Source organism: Orcinus orca, chromosome 1 (assembly GCF_937001465.1).
Source record: "Orcinus orca chromosome 1, mOrcOrc1.1, whole genome shotgun sequence".
Classification (NCBI taxonomy): domain Eukaryota; kingdom Metazoa; phylum Chordata; class Mammalia; order Artiodactyla; family Delphinidae; genus Orcinus; species Orcinus orca.
In genome coordinates, this window is record NC_064559.1 from 210,237,163 (window position 1) to 210,255,429 (window position 18,267).

The 18,267-nt window shown below is 48.3% G+C and overlaps 1 protein-coding gene across 1 annotated transcript in view; it reads right to left on the bottom strand.

The window, feature by feature from the left end:
• TP73 (tumor protein p73) overlaps positions 1–18,267 on the bottom strand; it is a 680,368-nt gene that overhangs the window by 377,720 nt on the left and 284,381 nt on the right. The window lies entirely within an intron of this gene.

An 18,267-nucleotide genomic window follows, 5' to 3' on the forward strand; every position in this document is an offset into this window, starting at 1 on the left:
TGGGGATCATTTGTTTCTGCAGCATAGCAAGTTTATACAGAGTAGCATATGTGGGTTAAGTCCCTGGGCAGAGCTAGTTTTCCAGTCTTTCTGGCCCAAGACAGAATCTGGTTCTCACTGCGTCCCAGACAAAGCAGCGTTAGCAAAGGGAAAGCCCCAGTGAGCCTGGGATGGGCCAGAGAGGAGGGAGCATCTTTCCCAGGCCTCATGGACGAAGAGATGGGCAGGCACCTCAGTAGGGAAGGATCTTCAGAGCCCTGAGCCCTGTTCATCTTTACATCCATCAGTAAGGTTTGCTCAAGCCTGCTTCTATGAGGCCACCCACCCTGGGATCCAGGCTTTGCCATCAGTTCAGACTCCAGAGCCTGCAGCTGATGGGTGAGGGTCCTGCCCCGACAAGTCATGTCCACCTGAGAAAAGAGGAGCTCTGCCTCTTTTTTTTTGCAGCTGCCCTTTCCCTTGCCTAGGCAGGCACAGCCCAGATTCTCCGTCCACATATAGCTGTGGGATCCCAGGCAAGATGCCCAGCTTCTGGGGGCCTGGTTTCTGCTTCTGTCAAAGGGGGGAAATGCGTTCCTCAAGGGGCGATGGGGATGAAGCCAGGTAATGGGGTAGGCACATAACAGGTGCTCAACACGGGATAGTGTACAAAGGCAACAGGCGTATGTGCACGCACACACTCGCACACCCACACAGCTGCACGCACACCTTGGGAATCTGCCCTTCTCGGAAGAGGTTGCCCTGTATTCCATGGGACCCTGCCACCACTTCAGCTGACTGTACGGAAGCGGACGCCTGACCCACACTGGGCCAGTCAGGGTCCCCCCGAGAATCAGGACTTTGGACACAGAGAGACAGCACTGGTAAGAGAGGCCACCCAGGCTCAGGGCTCAGAGAAGCCAAGAGAAGAGATAGCGCTGCTGCAGTGGAGAGAAATGGGGTGCAGCTAGGACCTCCCCCCACTTTCCCCACAGCCCCGCCTCGGAAGCCTTGAGCCTGCCTTAGCGAGACCATAGATGGTTCTGGCTCTGCTGGCCCGAATGCTGTCTGCTCCTGCCACAAACACACCCTGACCCAGGCTAACAGGACCCACTCAGTGTCATCCCAATCTCCCAATTGAGGGTGTGTTCCCCTGCCACAGCCCCCCATTACAGCCAGCATCCCTGGAGGGCCATATTTTCTTTCTTTATCTTAGAAACTAGATTTGCTACCATGCAAGACACATCCCCAAACACGCACAGACAATTCAGTCAGGGCCACTGACCTGTCCTCACCTCCAAACCCAGATAAACCTGGATGCCAGCTCCTTCTACAGGGACTAAGAAATGCCCTCGTGTTTAGGATCACTGGCTGCACTGTCACTGCCCATATGCCCACATCCTCTGTCCTCTGAGCCCAGCGTCACCCTCACACACACATCCAGGCCCAGGAGCCCGAAGGGGATGAGCGAGCAGGGAGAGGCAACCAGAGGCCAAGAGTCAAGTCTGAGTTATGCGAGCACCGCTGCTCCCTTGACTCCAAAGCCCCAGCCCCAGGGCGTCCCCGCAGGGGCCCTGCCCACCAGCAGCGACCCCTAGTTCTGGCTGCTGCTCTCAGCTATGTTATCAGGGCTCTGGGGTGGGCCAGAGAGGCAAACCCTGCCTGGGAGCCACAGTGAAGGCCAAATGGCTGAACACAGCAGCCCCGGAGTAGCAGCCTGGCTGGGCCCACAAGGACAAACTACAGATGACCCCAGGCCGCAGCCTGCCCGGCGACTACAGGTGCCGCGCTGTTCGCGGGGGCCAGGGCAGGAAGGCGCCTCAGACGGGCCGTGCTTTCCTAGGATGCCGGTGGCGATGCAGTCCTAATTTGTCCTCTTCTCCAGACCACTCCCCAAGAGCTTCCTCACCGCCCTCCCAGCAACCCCGGCGGTGGAGGAGGTCTTAGCACACGGAAACTGAGCCAAGGAAGATTCTGCACCCCAGCCACGCGCCGAATCAGGTGTCCTGATTCCTGACCCTGCGCTGTTCCATGCAGAGTGGGGCCCCACCTGTGTCCCCAGGGGACTCTACAGGAAGGATGAAGCCACTAAGCAGACAGACCCTCAGCCCGCTTTCAGGAGGGTCCCTGGCTGACCTGGGTCACTTCACACACAAAACAAGGGTGCAGAGATGGTGGGGTGGTAGAAACACGGAAACCCCAGGAGTCCACCCAAGTCCTCCCAGGAATGTTCCCTGAGAAGGGTCCCAGCCGCATGGAAGACCACTGTCCCAGGCTGTGCCACAGGCGGTTCCGGGGTCCCCGCTGAGGAGCAGCTGGTCCGACTCAGGAGAACACAGGCTATATTCCTACTGCCAGCCAGACCCAGCTTCACAGAGAGCAGAGGCTGCAGGGGCTACAGCCGTGTGCCTCAGGGCTGGCTGGTCTGTGCTGGGGCCGAGATGACTCAGACACTCCGGGGTTGGCATGGGCTTCCTGGCCCAAGTCCACCCCCTCCTTGATCTGGACAGAAGACACCAGCCTGCACCCCGACCAGCTCTGCCCTTTCTTGTCTGACTGCAAACAGACCCAGCCGGTCACAGAGCCCTGCCCTGCCAGCCAGCGTCCCCAGGGCTGCTGGAACCAAGCACCACAGACCAGAGGCCTTAAAACAACAGGACTTCATCCTCCCCCAGTCTAGAGGCCAGAGGTCTGAGATCAAGGTGTGGTCACGGGTGGTTCCTTCTAGAGGCTTGGAGGGACCTGCTCCAGGCGTCTCCCCACTTCTGGGGAATTTTGGCTCTCCTCGGCTGGCAGCTGCTTCATTCCAGTCTCTGCCCCCGTCACCACCTGGCCTTCTCCCTGTCTGTGTCTCCAAATCTCCCTCTTCTTATGAGGACACTGGTCACTGGATTACGGCCCACCCTTACCCAGTATGAACAGCCTCGTCTCAACTTGATGACATCTGCAAAGAGCCTATTTCCAAGTAAGGTCCCAGTCACAGGTGCCACAGTCAGGATTTGGACGTATCTTTCTGGCGGACGCAGTTCAACCCACAGCACTGTGTGTGTGGAGAACACCAATGTGTAGGAGATCCAGCCCTGCGGTGTGTCTATGCCGGGAAACAACATGGCCCAGGTCACCCCTGGGTGAAACCGGGGCAGAGGGATGCTCAGGGCTGGAACAGGCCGTGTGCTCGGCAGAACTCATGAGGGCCTACACCTTGCTGGTGTCCACTCAGCCCACAGCCCCTGGTCTAAACTGTGCCGGAGGTGGACGACCTGAAAGAGACATTCACTCCACAGGTATTTACTGAGAAACTACTATGAGCTGGGGACTTGTTCTAAGGTCAGAAGATGGAGCAGAGAATAGGAGACCCTGCCCCCATGAGGCTGACATTCTGATAGAGAGTCAGTAAACTCAATGAAATATCAAAATGTGACCGAGTTTTAAAATCAGCAGAACAGTGAAGTGAGTTGAGGGCTGGAAAACTGTGGGGCCGAAAAAGTCTCTCCCAGGTTTCATTTGAGAAGGGACCTCCCCTCCACCTCCCATCACAACCCAAGGTGAGCCGCCCGAATGTCCCCAAAGTCCTCCCGCTTCTGTTTCTGGAGTCACCCTGTCCTTCAATCATTAAATAAAAATAGGCCTAAATCCCTGTCCAACACGTGAGGAATCCAGCTCCCTCCCAATCTCAGGGATCTTTTCTTAGTGGGGAGCTGGCAAATTTCTCCTGGCTCCATCTTCCTGTTCCCCATATATTCGCCACCTCCATTTTCAATTCCTTGCTGGCGTGCAAGGTACCTGTTGCACCCCAGGCCCCCCAACCCTGGACTCAATTCCAGCACACCCAAAGCTCCGCCCACCCAAGGCTGTAGGAGCTGTGGCCTTGCTAAGGGTGCCTAGGGTGCCAAGCGACATCCCAGCCCACCCAGCCCCGGGCTTACCCCTAATATTGGACGTCCCTGGCATGAGGACCAACTTGGCCAGAACATCCAGATGTTCCCCCGGTACCTCTTCCCGAGATGCTCCAGCCTATAGCCCAGCACTGGGCTCCTCTCTCTCTCATGTACTCTCTCTCCCCTCATTTATCAACTCCATTTTCTCTTCCAGGCCCAACTTCAACCTGCATCTTTACCACTGCTGTCACCTGCATTAACCTGCACCCCATTCCTGCTCCTATTATTGGGTAGCACACAATCCAATGCTCCCAAGCATGTCCTGTGGTGTAGGGTGCATGAACTCAACTTTCAGAACCAAGAGCCCATCAAGTCATCTTACTAAATAAAAGACTGATTCTCAACAGCATAAGAAAAGTGCAGGCCCATATCTCTCACAAAACTTGACACAAAAATCTTCAACAAAATATTAGCAAATTGCGTTTAGTAACATGTAAAAGGAATATCCTGGGAATTAAGGTTGGTTCAATATTCAAAAATCCATCACTATAATCCACCACATTAACATTCTAAACTTTAAAACCCATACAATCATATCAGTTGATACAGAAAACATTTGACAAAATTCAACATCCATTCATCACAAAGACTCTCAGTGAAGTACAAATAGAAGGGCACTTCTTCAACTTGATAAAGCACATCTGCAAAGCTGTAGCTAACATCATACTCAATCATGAAAGACTGAATGCTTTCTCCCTAAGATCTGGAACAAGGCAAGGATGTCTACTCTCACCACTCCTGTTCAACATTGTACTAGAAATACTAGCTATAGCAATAAGGGAAGAAAAAGAAATAGAAACCTAGAGGGAAGGCAATGTGAAGACACAGGGGGAAGAAGGTCATCTACAAGCCAAAGACAGAAGTCTTAGAAAAAACAACCCTGCCAACATCTTGATCTTGGACTTCCAGCCACCAGCATTATGAGAGAATAGATTTCTCATGCTTAAGCCATAAAAGAAATTTAAAAGGCAAGAAAAGAAAAGGAATAAAAGATATGCAGATTGAAAAGGAAGAAGTAAAACTGCTCCTATTTGCAGACAACATGACTGGCCTACATGGAATGTACCAAGAATCTACAAAAAAAAAAAAAAACCACCACACACACACACACACATACACACACACAAACTCCTAGAATGAATAAATGAGTTTAGCAAGGTTGCAGGAAACAGTCAACACACACACACGATCAATATCTCTATATAACAGCAATGAACATGCGAAAACTAAAATTTTAAAGTCAATACCATTTATAATAGCACACAAAAATAGTAAAATTAAGTGTAATGTAACAAAACAAATCTGTATGCTTAAAACTACAGATATTGCTGAAAGAAACCAAAGAAGGCCTACATAGACAGAAAGACATACCATGTTCTGGACTGGAAGACAGTAAAGATGTCAATTCTCCCCAGATTGATCTATAACTTTAATTCAATTTCCATCAAAATCCCAGCAGGATTTTTTTTTTTGTAGATATAGACAAACTGGTTATACTGGGTTGGCCAAAAAGTTCATTTGGGTTTCTTACAGAAAAACCTGAATGAACTTTTTGGACAACACAATAAAATTGATATGGAAAAGTGAAGGAACTAGAATAACTAAAACAATTTAGAAAAAGAAAAAGAAAGTGTGAAGGATCACTATTCCAGTATTAAGGCTTAAGTTACAGGAATCTAGGCTGTGTGGTGTTAGCAAAGAGACAGACACATAGATCAGTGAGACTGATCTGAGACTACAGAATTAAACCCACACAAGTATAACTTTGAAAAAGTCATACAAGAAATTCAGTGGAGAAAGGGTAGCCTTTCAACAAATGGTGTTGGAAAAATTAGTCATCCATAGAAAAAAAAAAACTGAACCTTGACCTAAACCTCACCTTTGTACAAAAATTAACTCAAATGGATCAGAAATCTAAATGTAAATCTTAAAACTATAAACTTTCAGAAGAAAACATAGGAGAAAAATCTTCATGACCTAAGGTTAAGCTAAGAGTTGTTAGATGTGACCCCAAAATGTGCTCCATAAAAGAAAAATTCGACAGATTGTGCTTAATCAAAATTAAAACCTTTGCTCTTCAAAAGATACTTTTAAGAGAATAAAGAAAGAAGCCACAGACTGGGAGGAAATATTTATAAATCACAAATCCAACAAAACACTTGTGTCCAAAATATATAAAGAATGCTCAAAACATGGGCAACTGTCTTAAACAGATGTTTCACCAAAGAGGTCATCTGGATTGCAAATAAGCACATGAAAAGATGTGCAACATCATTAGTCACTAGGAAAATGCAAATTAAAACCACAATGAAATATCACTACACACCTGTTAGGAAGGCTAAAATGAAAATTCTGACAATATCAAGTGGTCACAAGGATGTGGAGCAACTGGAACCCTCATACGTTGTCATGGGAATGCAAAATAGTACAGTCACTCAGGAAAACAGTTTGGTGGTTTTTTATAGAGTTAAACAAACACTTACAATAGGACTCAGAAATTCCTCTCCTGGGCATTTACCCTAGAGAAACAAAATTTTAGGTTCACACAAAGAACTGTACACACATATTTAGAGCAGCTCTACTTAAAAGCCAAGCACCCCTCATCAGATGAAGGGATAAAGTGGGGTTCATCCATACGATGGAATACCATTCAGCAATGAAAAGGAATGAACTCCTGATACACAACAGCTTGGATGGATCTCAAGGCACTTTGCTCAGCAAAAGAAGCCAGTCTCAAAGGACCACACACTGCTTGATTCCATTCATATGATAATCTCCAAACAAGAAAACTAGTGATGAAGGCTAGATCAGTGACCACCTGGGGTGTGTGGAGGGGAGACGTCACCACCAAAGGGTGGCACGAGGGATTCTGTGGGGTGATGGAGCCATTTTGTATCCAAATCAGGGTGGTGATTGCATGAAACTATACATGTGTAAAAATTCATGGATCTGTTTACCGAGAAGGGTCAAAAGGCAAAACTGAATCACTTTAGTAACGAATTTGATGTCCTGTATTCACGGTGACATAATTCTTGGATTGGGGGAGACAGTGCCTCATGAGCAGTGGAGCACCCTACCCAGGGAAACTTGGGCAAGAGCGGGTTCTGCAGAGCGTAGAAGGGCCACTCGGGAATAGGGCACGAATGGCTGGGAGGTTGGGATCTCTCTAGAAGCTAGCAGGACCTGTTTTCTGGGGTCCAGTGAGCCAGCTAAGCTGAGATGAGGAATTGGTGCATGTGAGGTTCCCTTAGAAGGCGTTTCTGTAAGTGTAGACTGATTTAGTTTAGATTTGTGACACAGGCCAGGCCACTAGGGTGACCTCCACTTTGTGGGTCCCAATGTACAAATTAAGTCCATATTACTGCATGTTAATTTTTAAATAATCTATTATAAAAGGAGGGATGAATTAAAAAGGTATTTTCTCACCTCCAGAGTTTGGATGCTCTTTCCTCCCATCTCACTGGCTCCTCCTTTGAGCATCTGTACAGGCCTTTGGTGGATCCAGACGACGACACCAGTGCCCCTAATGTCACCTGGGATTGCTCGAAGGCAAGTGTCCTTCAGCTGGCTCACGGGCTGCTTCTGAGGACGGGAGGGGCTTGCCTCGTTGGAACCTTCAAGGTCAACCTTCCAGAGCTGCTGCTGATCCTGGAGAGACAAGGGAGAAGCAGCTGTTGCCCCTGATGTGGAAGGGGATGTGGCCCACGGCCTTGGCCAGGTTGATGGGGAAAGGGCTGCCCAGGATGGGCTGTGGGGCTGGGAGGGGGCTGACCACATCAACTGCCCAGGGCCAGCAGCCCTTCCTTCACACAAGCCTCAGGCTGGCTCTCCAGCCACAGGGCATGTGGTCGGGTCAACACACCATGAGGGACCCTGTGGAGGCATGTGCGGCCCAGGACACAGCTCCGGCTCCGTTGACACCAGGCTAAGTTTGCCGCACCCTTGGATACTCCTGGAGGTGTGGGTGTGGAGGGGGCTTCTCAGAGCATCCACATGCCCTTCTGAGGGACCTCTGGGGCATAAACAGGAAGGGAGGCAGAAAACAGGCACAAAACCCTGGTTGAACCTTGTCCTGCCTCTTCTCACCCCTGAGCGCCCCAACCCTCCACACTCCACCCTCCATCCTTCCTCTCCAGACAGGGCGGGGTCGTGTCCTCCGGAAAGTGGTTCACGGGCAGCTGCTTCTCAACGCCAATTCTTCAGGAGTTCCCAAGGCCAAGCTCGAGTCTGATTAAACTCTTTCTTTTACTTTTGCCTCTGCCCGGGCGCATCTTGCTGAGGCAACACAATAACGTACAGGAAGCGGCTTCGTTCACCTGCAGGAAAATTATTTTTCCCAACAAGGGCTGAGGGCAACTTCAGTTCACAAGGTCCCCAACCCCATTTGCTGGACTGAGGAGGGTTTTTCTGAGACTTGGCTAAAGTATTTCCATCTCTCCCCAGATCCAAGATTTCTGGCATTTCAAATATGTGTTATAACAACAAACAGGAGTGTGACCATTTTCTGTCCCCACGGGGAATAAGAGGTTTGTGTCGTTTCTCTCCAGAGTTCTGCAGATGTGAATAAATGGGTCACCAGCACAGCAGGATGCGGGCTCATACCTGGAGGACAGCCAGGGACAGGGGTTCCAGGGGAATGGGGGCCTCCAGCAGGAATAAGAGCCTGGAGACTTTTAATTCATTTTAGATGAATAATGTCCCCTATTCCCCAAGGTGGGCACGTGGCATAGTAGAGAAGCAACTGTGGTACAGGTCAGAGAGGAGGAAGGTTCTGGACCACTGCCCAGCCTCCCATCTAGTACCCCTGCTCCCAGCATCATCTCCCTGGAGTTCACCCTCCAAGTCACCCCATGAGCTCTCCAAAGCGCAAACAGAATAGTCATGTCCCTGCTCAGAAACGCAATTGTTCCCCGCAATCCCTCCGAAAAGAACAAACCCCATAGAAAACCACAGACAAGCTGTCCTCAGCCACCTCCAGCCTCCCCTCCAGGCTTCCTCTGCACAGGCTCCATGCCCCCACCCCCCCTGCCAAACTCCCCCACTCCCAGCCCAATGGCTGTTCCCAGCCTTTGCTCAGATGGTCCCCTCCCCCGGGAATACCCTCTCTCCCACCTCCTTCCCAAGCCCCCCTAAACCTCCCTGCCACGTATGACTTGGTTCATGGCCCGTTTTATCAAGATCACTTGGCATCAGACATATTTGCTTACATGTCTGTCTTTTTCCCAACTAAACTGGGAGCTCTTTGGGGGCCAAAACCACCTCTCTGTATCCCAGGTCTTAATCAGTGCCTTCCGAAAGGTGTCAAAAACTCAGAGTTAGAAAGATCACCTGTGATCCCCTCTCAGAGTTAGCAGCTGTTAACAGCTTGTGTCTCTACTCCCAGCTACCTGTGTATGTGTTTCCTTCTCTATTTAATTGGCATCCTTGTTCTCCATTCTCCTTCGTAACTTTTCTTTCATGGTGCAATGCAGCTTGAACCTTTTTACCATGTCATTAAATAGCCTACGATTTCATGGCTACCCAAGAATTCATTTTATGTGACCATTTCCCTATTTTGGATGTTTAGGTCATTTGCTATATTTCAGTATTAAAGACCATGCTGCAACCAACACCCAGGACATAAATCTCAGTGTCTGTCTCTGAGTGCTCCCTAGGATAAACAAATTCCTAGGAGAAGGGTTTCTGAGTCAAAGATACACACAGTTTCAAGGTCTTCAGATAGAGAGATAAGCAGATAGTTCGACAGATAGATAGATATTGAGAAACAAATCACCTCTCCAGAAAGCCGATACCACTGCCTTAGTCTGATCAGGCTGCTATAACAAAATACCACAGACTGTGTGGCTTAAGCGACAAATGTTTATTTCTCACAGTTCTGGAGGCTGGAGGTCCAAGATCAAGATAACAGCAAATTCGGTTCCTGGTGAAACCTACTGCCTGGTTTCCAGAAGGACAGTTTCTCACTGTGTCCTCGTGTGGTGGTCAAGGTCAGGTGGTGGGTCTCTGGTACCTCTTTTTATAAGGGCACTAATCCCATCATGAGGCCCCACCCTCATGGCCTCATGATCACCTCCCAAAGGCTTCATTTCCAAATGCAATCACATTGGAGTTAGGACTCCAACATGTTGATCTGGGGGACACAGACATCCACAGCCCCCACCTACCCTCTTGCTTCTGGGGGTGGGAGCAGAGTCTCTCCTCCCAGCATCACCAGCATTCACCTCTCCAGGTCTGGTTATGTTTCCTTATCACTGGACCAAAGACACTCTGTGTCTTCATCTGTGACCCTCCTCCCAGGGTGGTATGAGGATTGCAATGGGTTGGACAGTGGCTCCAAAATGATATATATGTCTGAGTCCTAATCCCTGGTACCTGTGAATGTGACCTGACATGGAAAATGTGACCTTATTTTGCAGCCGTGATTATGTTAAGGGTCTCAAGATGAGATCATCCTGGATTATCCAGGTGGGCCCTCTATCTAAGGACAAATCTAAGAGATGCACAGAGAGAAGCAGCTCATGTGACCACAGAGGCAGAGAGTGGAGGGATGCAGCCACAAGCCAAGGACACCAGGAGCCCCAAGGGGCTGGACGAGGTGAGGAAGTCTCCTCCCCTAGAGTCTTCTGGCCCCATGGACACCTTGATTTCAGACCTCTGCCCTTTGAAACAGTAAGAGAATAAATGTTTGTAGTTTTGAGTCACTTGGTTGTGGTAATTCACTATGGCAGCCCCAGGACACCCACACAAGGATGAGGCCTGGGCCGGTGGAAGCCCAGCCTCAAACACCGCAGAGCTGAGCTCAGTGTCCTTCTTGTCTCTCCTCCCGAGAATCAAAGCATGTGCTTGACAAAACTAAATAAAGTAAAGCCATGAGATAGGAATTGAGGTTAATTTTCTAAGAAAACTTTGTTTTAGAGAGTTTAAAATTTTTTTTTGTTTCCTTTGGGGAAAAGTAAGAAAATAGACTTCCCCATCCTGGGCAGAAAAAATGTACATCACTGTGAATGGCAGAGGCTTAATTTGTCCCATCTCTATACCATTCTATCGTTCCAGACTATTAAAATTTTTAATCAAAGTTTTTGGTTATTAAACTGCCCGAGGTTGGCAAAGGGTTTGCTGGTTATTTTACATTAAAATCCTTCTTGATCCAAATAAAATGAAATTAATTTCAGATGCCAAAGGAAACTCAGGTCAATAGAGCATTAATATTTCAAGCTGGGGGAGCTGGCATGTGGCAGGTAGCAGGAGGGTCCCCCTCCTCCCCTTGCCTTCGGAAGCTGGGGTGGACAAGGCTGGGAAAGAGGATTAACTGCCCTCCTGGGAGCCCTGCTCACAGGCCCCAGGTGAGCACCTGAGCCCCCGCCTCCTGACTCCACAATCCAGCGCCCCTAGCAGTCAGTTGATTGTCCTGCCCATGACCCAGGATGCCAAGACCAAGAGCAGAGCCACTACCTGCAGGGCTTCAGGCCCAGAGGTGGGACCCTCTGTGACCAAAAGGTAAACCCACCAATCACACTCCACCCTGACACGGGCCACAGGATCCAAGGGCAACAGCTTCGGTCTCAGTCTCAGAGCCATTAGCTATTCACCCGCCCCGCCCCCAAGCATCTACCATGAGCTTCTGGGGAGCTGACACCTGGGCCCCCTCGTCCCCTGCATTGATGTCAGCTGAGCCCTGAGCAGCAGAGCCCTGTGCTCTGACAGCAGAAGCCAACCGGCAGAGGCCACGCCTTGATGGGGAGACAGCAGTTACCAACCAAACGGTAGCGTAAGGTAAGAGCAGACCCGAAAGTGTTAACCCGGAGAGTTGCGATGATGACAGCGGACCACCGCCCCCACCCCGTGAGAAGGGCACAGTGAGCTGGCCCAGGGGGAAGGAGCCAGCCACGGGTGGGGCCACAGGCAGAGGAAGGAGCCGCACGAGTGCTCTGATCTTGGGGTGTCTGGTTGTGAGGTTGGGGTGCACTCACAGATGCAGCAGGGGAAGCCTAGGACCCACTGGCCGTGCCCCAAGAACTGTTACAAAGGGCACAGTTGTCGGGCCCAATGCCACCCTTGGCCTGGCTCCACGTCAGCTGCCCCAGCTTCTTCCTGCCTCTGGTTTCTTCTCAGCTCCAGGAGGCTTCACGGACCGACTGGAACGGACGCCCCTGGCTGTGTCCCTGAGGCTGTGGGTGTTAGGTATGCTCTGGCTGTTGCGGGCCCACAGCAAAAACCTACCTGAGGTATAGCCTCCCCGTGGCCAGAGCTGGCACATCTCAACAGGAGAAGAGCGAGGAAACGTCATCTTTCCCCACACCTCACGCTCAGCCCTCTATTCACCTGCCAACGTCTTTCAAGTCCCTCTGCAGACATTCATTCAGCCCAAGGCAAATACCGGGCCTACACGATGCCCAACCCAGAAATTCATCATTTACAAAGATGCCTTTCTGATAATTAGTGTGTATCTGTGAGCCTGCGGCTCCCTGAGAAATGAAGCTTTGGCAGGAAGCAGAGAGAGTAGATGTTGCTGCAGGCAGGTGAAGCGCTGGTGACCTTTGAAAGGAGAGGAATACCTGACGGCACCTCCATGTTTAATTTGTGGCAGCCCCTCAGCTGGATGCATTTGTGTAACCATAGCCCTAGAGGGTAGGAGGCAAACCCCCGTTTTAATAATTCACCTTCTTGGGTTTTCTTGTGTTTGATCAAAGATACTAAATTTAATAAGAGAATTTATCGAGGTTATCTCACCTCAACACACACAAAAAAGGCAATATCCCTGAATTCTGCCCACCCCCTCTGCAAGCTGAGAGATGTGCATGCATGTTTGCATGTGTGTGTGTGTGTGTGTGCATACGTTTGTGTGTACCAATGTGCACGCAGGAACACATGGTTTCTAGCCAGGAGTCGTTTCAATGCCCAAGTCTGTAAGGGATTCACAGAATACTCAGTGTGGAACTAAAACTTGGCCCATCTACCTCGAGCGGTGTCAGGGCACTGTGGTTAAGAATGTGGGGCCTCCGTCACTTTGCAGGGTCTTACCTTTGCTCTGAGTCCCTGGACAAACAAACAAAGAGCCTCCAGACACAGAGGGTGGTTTAACATTTTATCACCTGGTAGCATATTTTAATCCCCAATTGATGCAAGGTTCCCACTTCTCCTTAGTATCTGGGCACTGATTCCCTTGAATTCCCACACCCCACTCCCATTGCTCCCCTGCCCAGAGGGAACAATTTTGTTATGATCATGATGTTACCAAGTCCAAGCTCATACTGCTGCCGTGTGAGAAGACAATAAATGGAGACATGAGTTTCTGGGGAAGGAATAGCTTTATTCAGAAAGCCAGCAGACCAAGAGGTGGTGGACCCAAAGAGCCGTCCTCCCTGTTAGAGTTGAGACTTCTTTTATACTAAAAGGGGAGGGGGTAAAGTCCTGGTTCCGGCCAGACTCTGGAGGGGATGTGTTAATTTCTTCTTTTCCACAGCCATTCAATGGTGGGCCTGGTCAGGAAGTATCCTGTGAACTAAACAAATGTATCTCAGCTTAATGCCCATTAGCTGGGAGGCAGGGTTCCCAGCGATGGGCCATTATGTAGAATTTAAGCTTCTAGGCAACATCGTTTTAGTGAGTAGCTTGTAATAGAATACAAAGGTTCTTCCTTATGACAGTGACATAGCTTCTTCTGTATGTTGGTGTTCTTGAAAATCAGCATGTATGTTTTATTTGTGCAAAGGATACTGCGCCCTAGGTCTCATTTTCCAGTCGCATCGTGTTCCTCTGTGCATATAGAGTCTGCAGTTTCTGTTTCCTGTCCAGCCCGCTACAGTGCACACCTGCCCAGCCCCCTACAGTGTACACCTGCCCAGTATTACCTCTGCTTGCTCCCTCCGACAGGTGGCACCCAGGCTGCCTCCCACGCTCTCTCATCATATGCACACCTCAAAGGACGCTCGTGTGGGTCCCTGAGGATGTCTCTGGGCTGGATACATAGAGGCAAAACTGCCAGGTCCTAAGACGTGCACAGGCAGAGTTTGTGGCTACAGTCCCCCTGTGGCCTTCCAGGATGGCAGCGACATCACACCCAGCAAACGTCCTGGGTGTGCCTGCAGCCCACGTCCACCCCAACATCTGGCTTACCCACTTTGTAAATTTTTCCCAGTCCGTTAGATATAAAGTGGTGTCTTGCCCGAATTTTCCTTCTGTGATTATTAACAACTTTGACCTTTCCTTTCTATGCTTATTAGCTTTGGGGTTTCTTCTCTATCAACTGTCGGCTCATACCCCTCGTACATTTTTTCCACTGGGGTTGCCATCCTCAACTCTGTGATTTGCAGGAGTTCCTTGTAATTCTAGGTCTTAATCCCTTGTCAGTTTTTAACATTGCAAATGTCTCTTCTCCTTTGCTCAGCTGTGTATTAACGTTGCCCATATTGTCTTTCACCAAACAAAAATCTCTAACGCTGATAAAATGAAATGTACTGATTTGTTGCCTTATGGCTTGTGGTTCTGAATTTTTATTAAAGGCATCCTGGCTTCTAGGTGACAAAGGTTTTCTGTGCATTTTCTTTAACTTTTGCTTTCCCTGTTAGAACTTTAATCCACCCAGAATCCAGCTATGTATACGGCATTAAGTAGAGATTCAGGGTTGGATTAGAAGGTTTTTCCTCCGTGCCTTATCACAAATAGGTTCTGAGCTTTATTGAATAAATGGATTTTCTGCACTGATTAAGATACAACAATGATACTTTTCCTTTAGTCTGCTACTATAATGAATTACAGTGAGACACTTTCAGATGTTCCTGGATAAATCCTACTTCATCGTGTGTCATTTTTCTTAATACATTATTGAGTTCAGTTAATTAATATTTTACTTAGGATTCCTGCAACGTTGTACATAAATAAAACGGACCTGTACTTTTTTTTACTCTTCCTGTCTTTATTTGATTATGAAATCCAGATTACACCAGCCTCACAAAATGAGCCAGGCAAATTTCATTCATTTTCTACTTTCCCAAATACCTTGTATAAAACAGAAATTAATATCTTGGATAGAACAAATTAATTAACAGAAATTAATACCTAGAAAATATTGGAGAAATCTCTCAAAAAAATCTGGACTTTGGGGTTTTATTGGTGAAGGAACTTCTTGGCTCCCTTTCAACTTCCTGAACATGCATTTGTCTGTTCAAGTTGTCTATTTATCTTACACCAGCTTTGGAATTTTATACTTTTTATAAGAATTTACCCATTCCATTAAAGTAACAAATTTAGTAAATATTCCTGTTCATGATATTAATTTCTTATCTTATTTATTTCTAACTTCTCAATCTCTTTCTTGATTAGTCTTTCCAAAAGTCTAACAAGTCAATTTTTTCTAACCAGATTTTGGGTTTGGTCACCCTCTTTATAGGTTTTATTTATTTCTGATTTTATAATTTGTATTTCCTTCCTTACTTTGGAGAGGGTGGGTACAGGGTAGGGTCACTCTCTTGCTCTTTTTCCAACTGTCCACATCCAACACCTGGCTTATTCATTTTTAATATCTGTTACTTCCTGATAAATGCATTTAGAACCGTCAATTCCTCTTTAAGAACAGCTTTGACTTTGACCCGCTGATTCTGACATATCAAAATCCATTATCACTTATTCTAATATTTTTCTTATTTTCCTTGATGATTTCCACGAGTTATTCAGAGGTATGTTAACTAGTTCCTCCAGAATTGGGGTTTCTAAAAAACTATTCTTTTGCTAATTTGAATGTCATTTATTGTGGTTATACAATGTGGTTTATTTTACATTAATTCTTAGAAGCAGATTGAGACTTCTTTATGGCCTAATATACGACCTGGTTTTGTGAGTGTTTCTGTGTTCTGGGGTGGAGGGGGAGGGCACACCCTCTGTCTCTTGAGTGTAATGTTCTTTGCATACCTCACAGCTCCAGCTTCTTCACTGTCTTGGTCAAGACTTCAGTATCTCTGCTTTCTTTTGTCTGCTTGATCTATCATTAAAAGCTCCATTAACATTTCTCCCTGGATTTCTGTTAGTATTGCTTAGGGTTTTTTTTTTTTTTTTTTTGAAGCTATGTAATTAAGTACATATATATGTATGATGAGTACCTCTTCTTTACTTATGATTACATAATGTTCTTTTTGTCCTTTGTGATTTTTTTTAACCCTTAAGTTCTGTTTTGTGTCTTTCTTAAGTTCAAAATGGTGATGCTAAAACTCCGTACATCATAGAATTAGCATGAGGATTAAATATGGTAATCTGCATAACGCATTTAAAACTGTGTCTAGGATATTGAAGCTCTGTTAAGTGTCAACTTTCTCTTTTTTTCCAATTTTTGATATACCATGAGTCACAACGATTCTTGGTGGCCAGGGCACCTCTGCCAATCTCTGCCTGGATCTCCTGCCTTTCTACTCAGTACCACAGTACCTGCCCCACTGGGTGGGAGGTGCATACGGGGCTCAGAGAGGGGAGAGAAAGTGCAGACTCCAATGAGAGGATTCCCTGCCTGGCAGAAGGTAGAGGACAAATGACCCTCCAAAGCTGGAAGGATGAGCAAGGGCCAACCCAGAGAAGAGAATCCAGATAGAGGGGAGATTTTGTCTAAATAGATACCCACTGAGTGACAGATGCACCTGAGTGGCTGGTCAATGTGACCAATGTTGGCAGCCAAGAGCTCTGGGCAAGAAGTTATGGAGAAGCAGTCCAGCTCCCCCATAGGAGGGGAGTTTCCAGAAGGATTGCCCTGCCTAGCTGGTTAGACAGCAGAGGGGAAGAAGCATCAGAGCACACACTGGGGCCTCACCTCTGCTCTGAGGTCTCCAGGCACGTGAAAGCCAAATGGTCCAGGAGAGCGGTGGATAATTGGCATCTCAGAGATGCCCAGGGTGGTCCTTGGATGCAACATCACTCTCTCCCCCTGGCAGGGATGGAGTTGGAGGGACTCTGCTGCTGAGAGTGTAACTCAATTACCGCCTGGAAAGCTGGCCTCTTAAACGCTGTTATCAATCTGAATTAGGCTGAGAGTTTTAATAACACGCTCCTTCCAGATGCCTCCTCCCCAGCTTTATCATCTCCACTGCCAACTCACTTCCAAAAGAAAAAAATGAAGCCAAAGGGGATAACAAATAATATCTTTTAATGTGTTTTGTTCCTGGTGGTTTCCTTGGAAGAAGAGTAACAGCCTTCGACAAACCCTCCCGGGCAAGTTCTGGCTCTGACCCAAACCTGGGTCTGGGAAGGCATCAAAGTTAATTACCAGGCGCTGACTTCAGCTACCCAGAGCTCCCCAAACCCCACCAGCCAGCCGGTGGAATCACCTGGGAGCCTGTAGGACACACAGAGCCCTGGGCCCGGGCTGGCCCTGCTGCACAGGATGTCCAGGGAGAGGCCTGGGGATCTGCATTCTAAAGTCTGACTGGTCATTCTGATGCCTGAGCCAGCCCATCATATCCTGCCTGCTCAGCCACTGTGCCCTGCAGGCTGTCCTCGCGCAGTGGCCGCAGCGAATGAGGCCACGCCCTCATCCCTTGATTAAAGCATTGCTCTACATGGGCTTCCAAGTTGCTTTTCACAGGAGGCTGTGATACTGTGATTTGTAATAAGAAATACGTATTTGGTCTTCATCCCAGTCCTTGGCACAGAGCTCCTTAAACTCTCGGAATTTCCTAAGTGATGAGAGTAAGAAAGGTGTCTTTGGTTATGTTAATGAGGTGACTTTCGGAAAAGCATCTAAGGATGGGGGCTGGATGCCAGTGGAGCCATCCATGTGACTAGAGGGTTGGAACTTTCAGTCCCATCCCCAGGCCACCCGGGAAGGGAGAGGGGCTGGAGGTTGAGTCCATCACCAATGGCCAAAGAGTTAATCAATCAGGCCTCTGTAATGAGGCCTCCATAAAAATCCAAAAGGACAGGGCTCAGAAATGTTCCAGGCTGGTGACCATGTATAGATTTGGGGGAAACGGCACAGCTGGAGAGGGCCAGGAAGCTCCATGCCCTTCCCCCATGCCTGGCCCTGTGCATCTCTTCCATCTGGCTGTTCCCGGGTTACGTCCTTTTATAATAAACTAGTCATCTATAAGTAAAATGTTTCTCTAGGTTTTGTGAGCCACCCTAGCAAATTAATCAAACCCAAGGAGGAGGTCACTGGAACCTCCAATCTACAGCTGTTTTGTCAGACGCACAGGCAACCCCCTGGACTTGCAATTGGCATCTGAAGCGGGGATCAGTCTTGTGGGGCTGAGCCCCTAATCTGGGGGGTCTGACGCTCCCTCCAGGCACATAGTGTCAGAATTAAGCTGAACTGCAGGGCACCCAGCTGGTGTCTGAGAACTGCTCCACGGTGTGGAAAAACCCACCACAC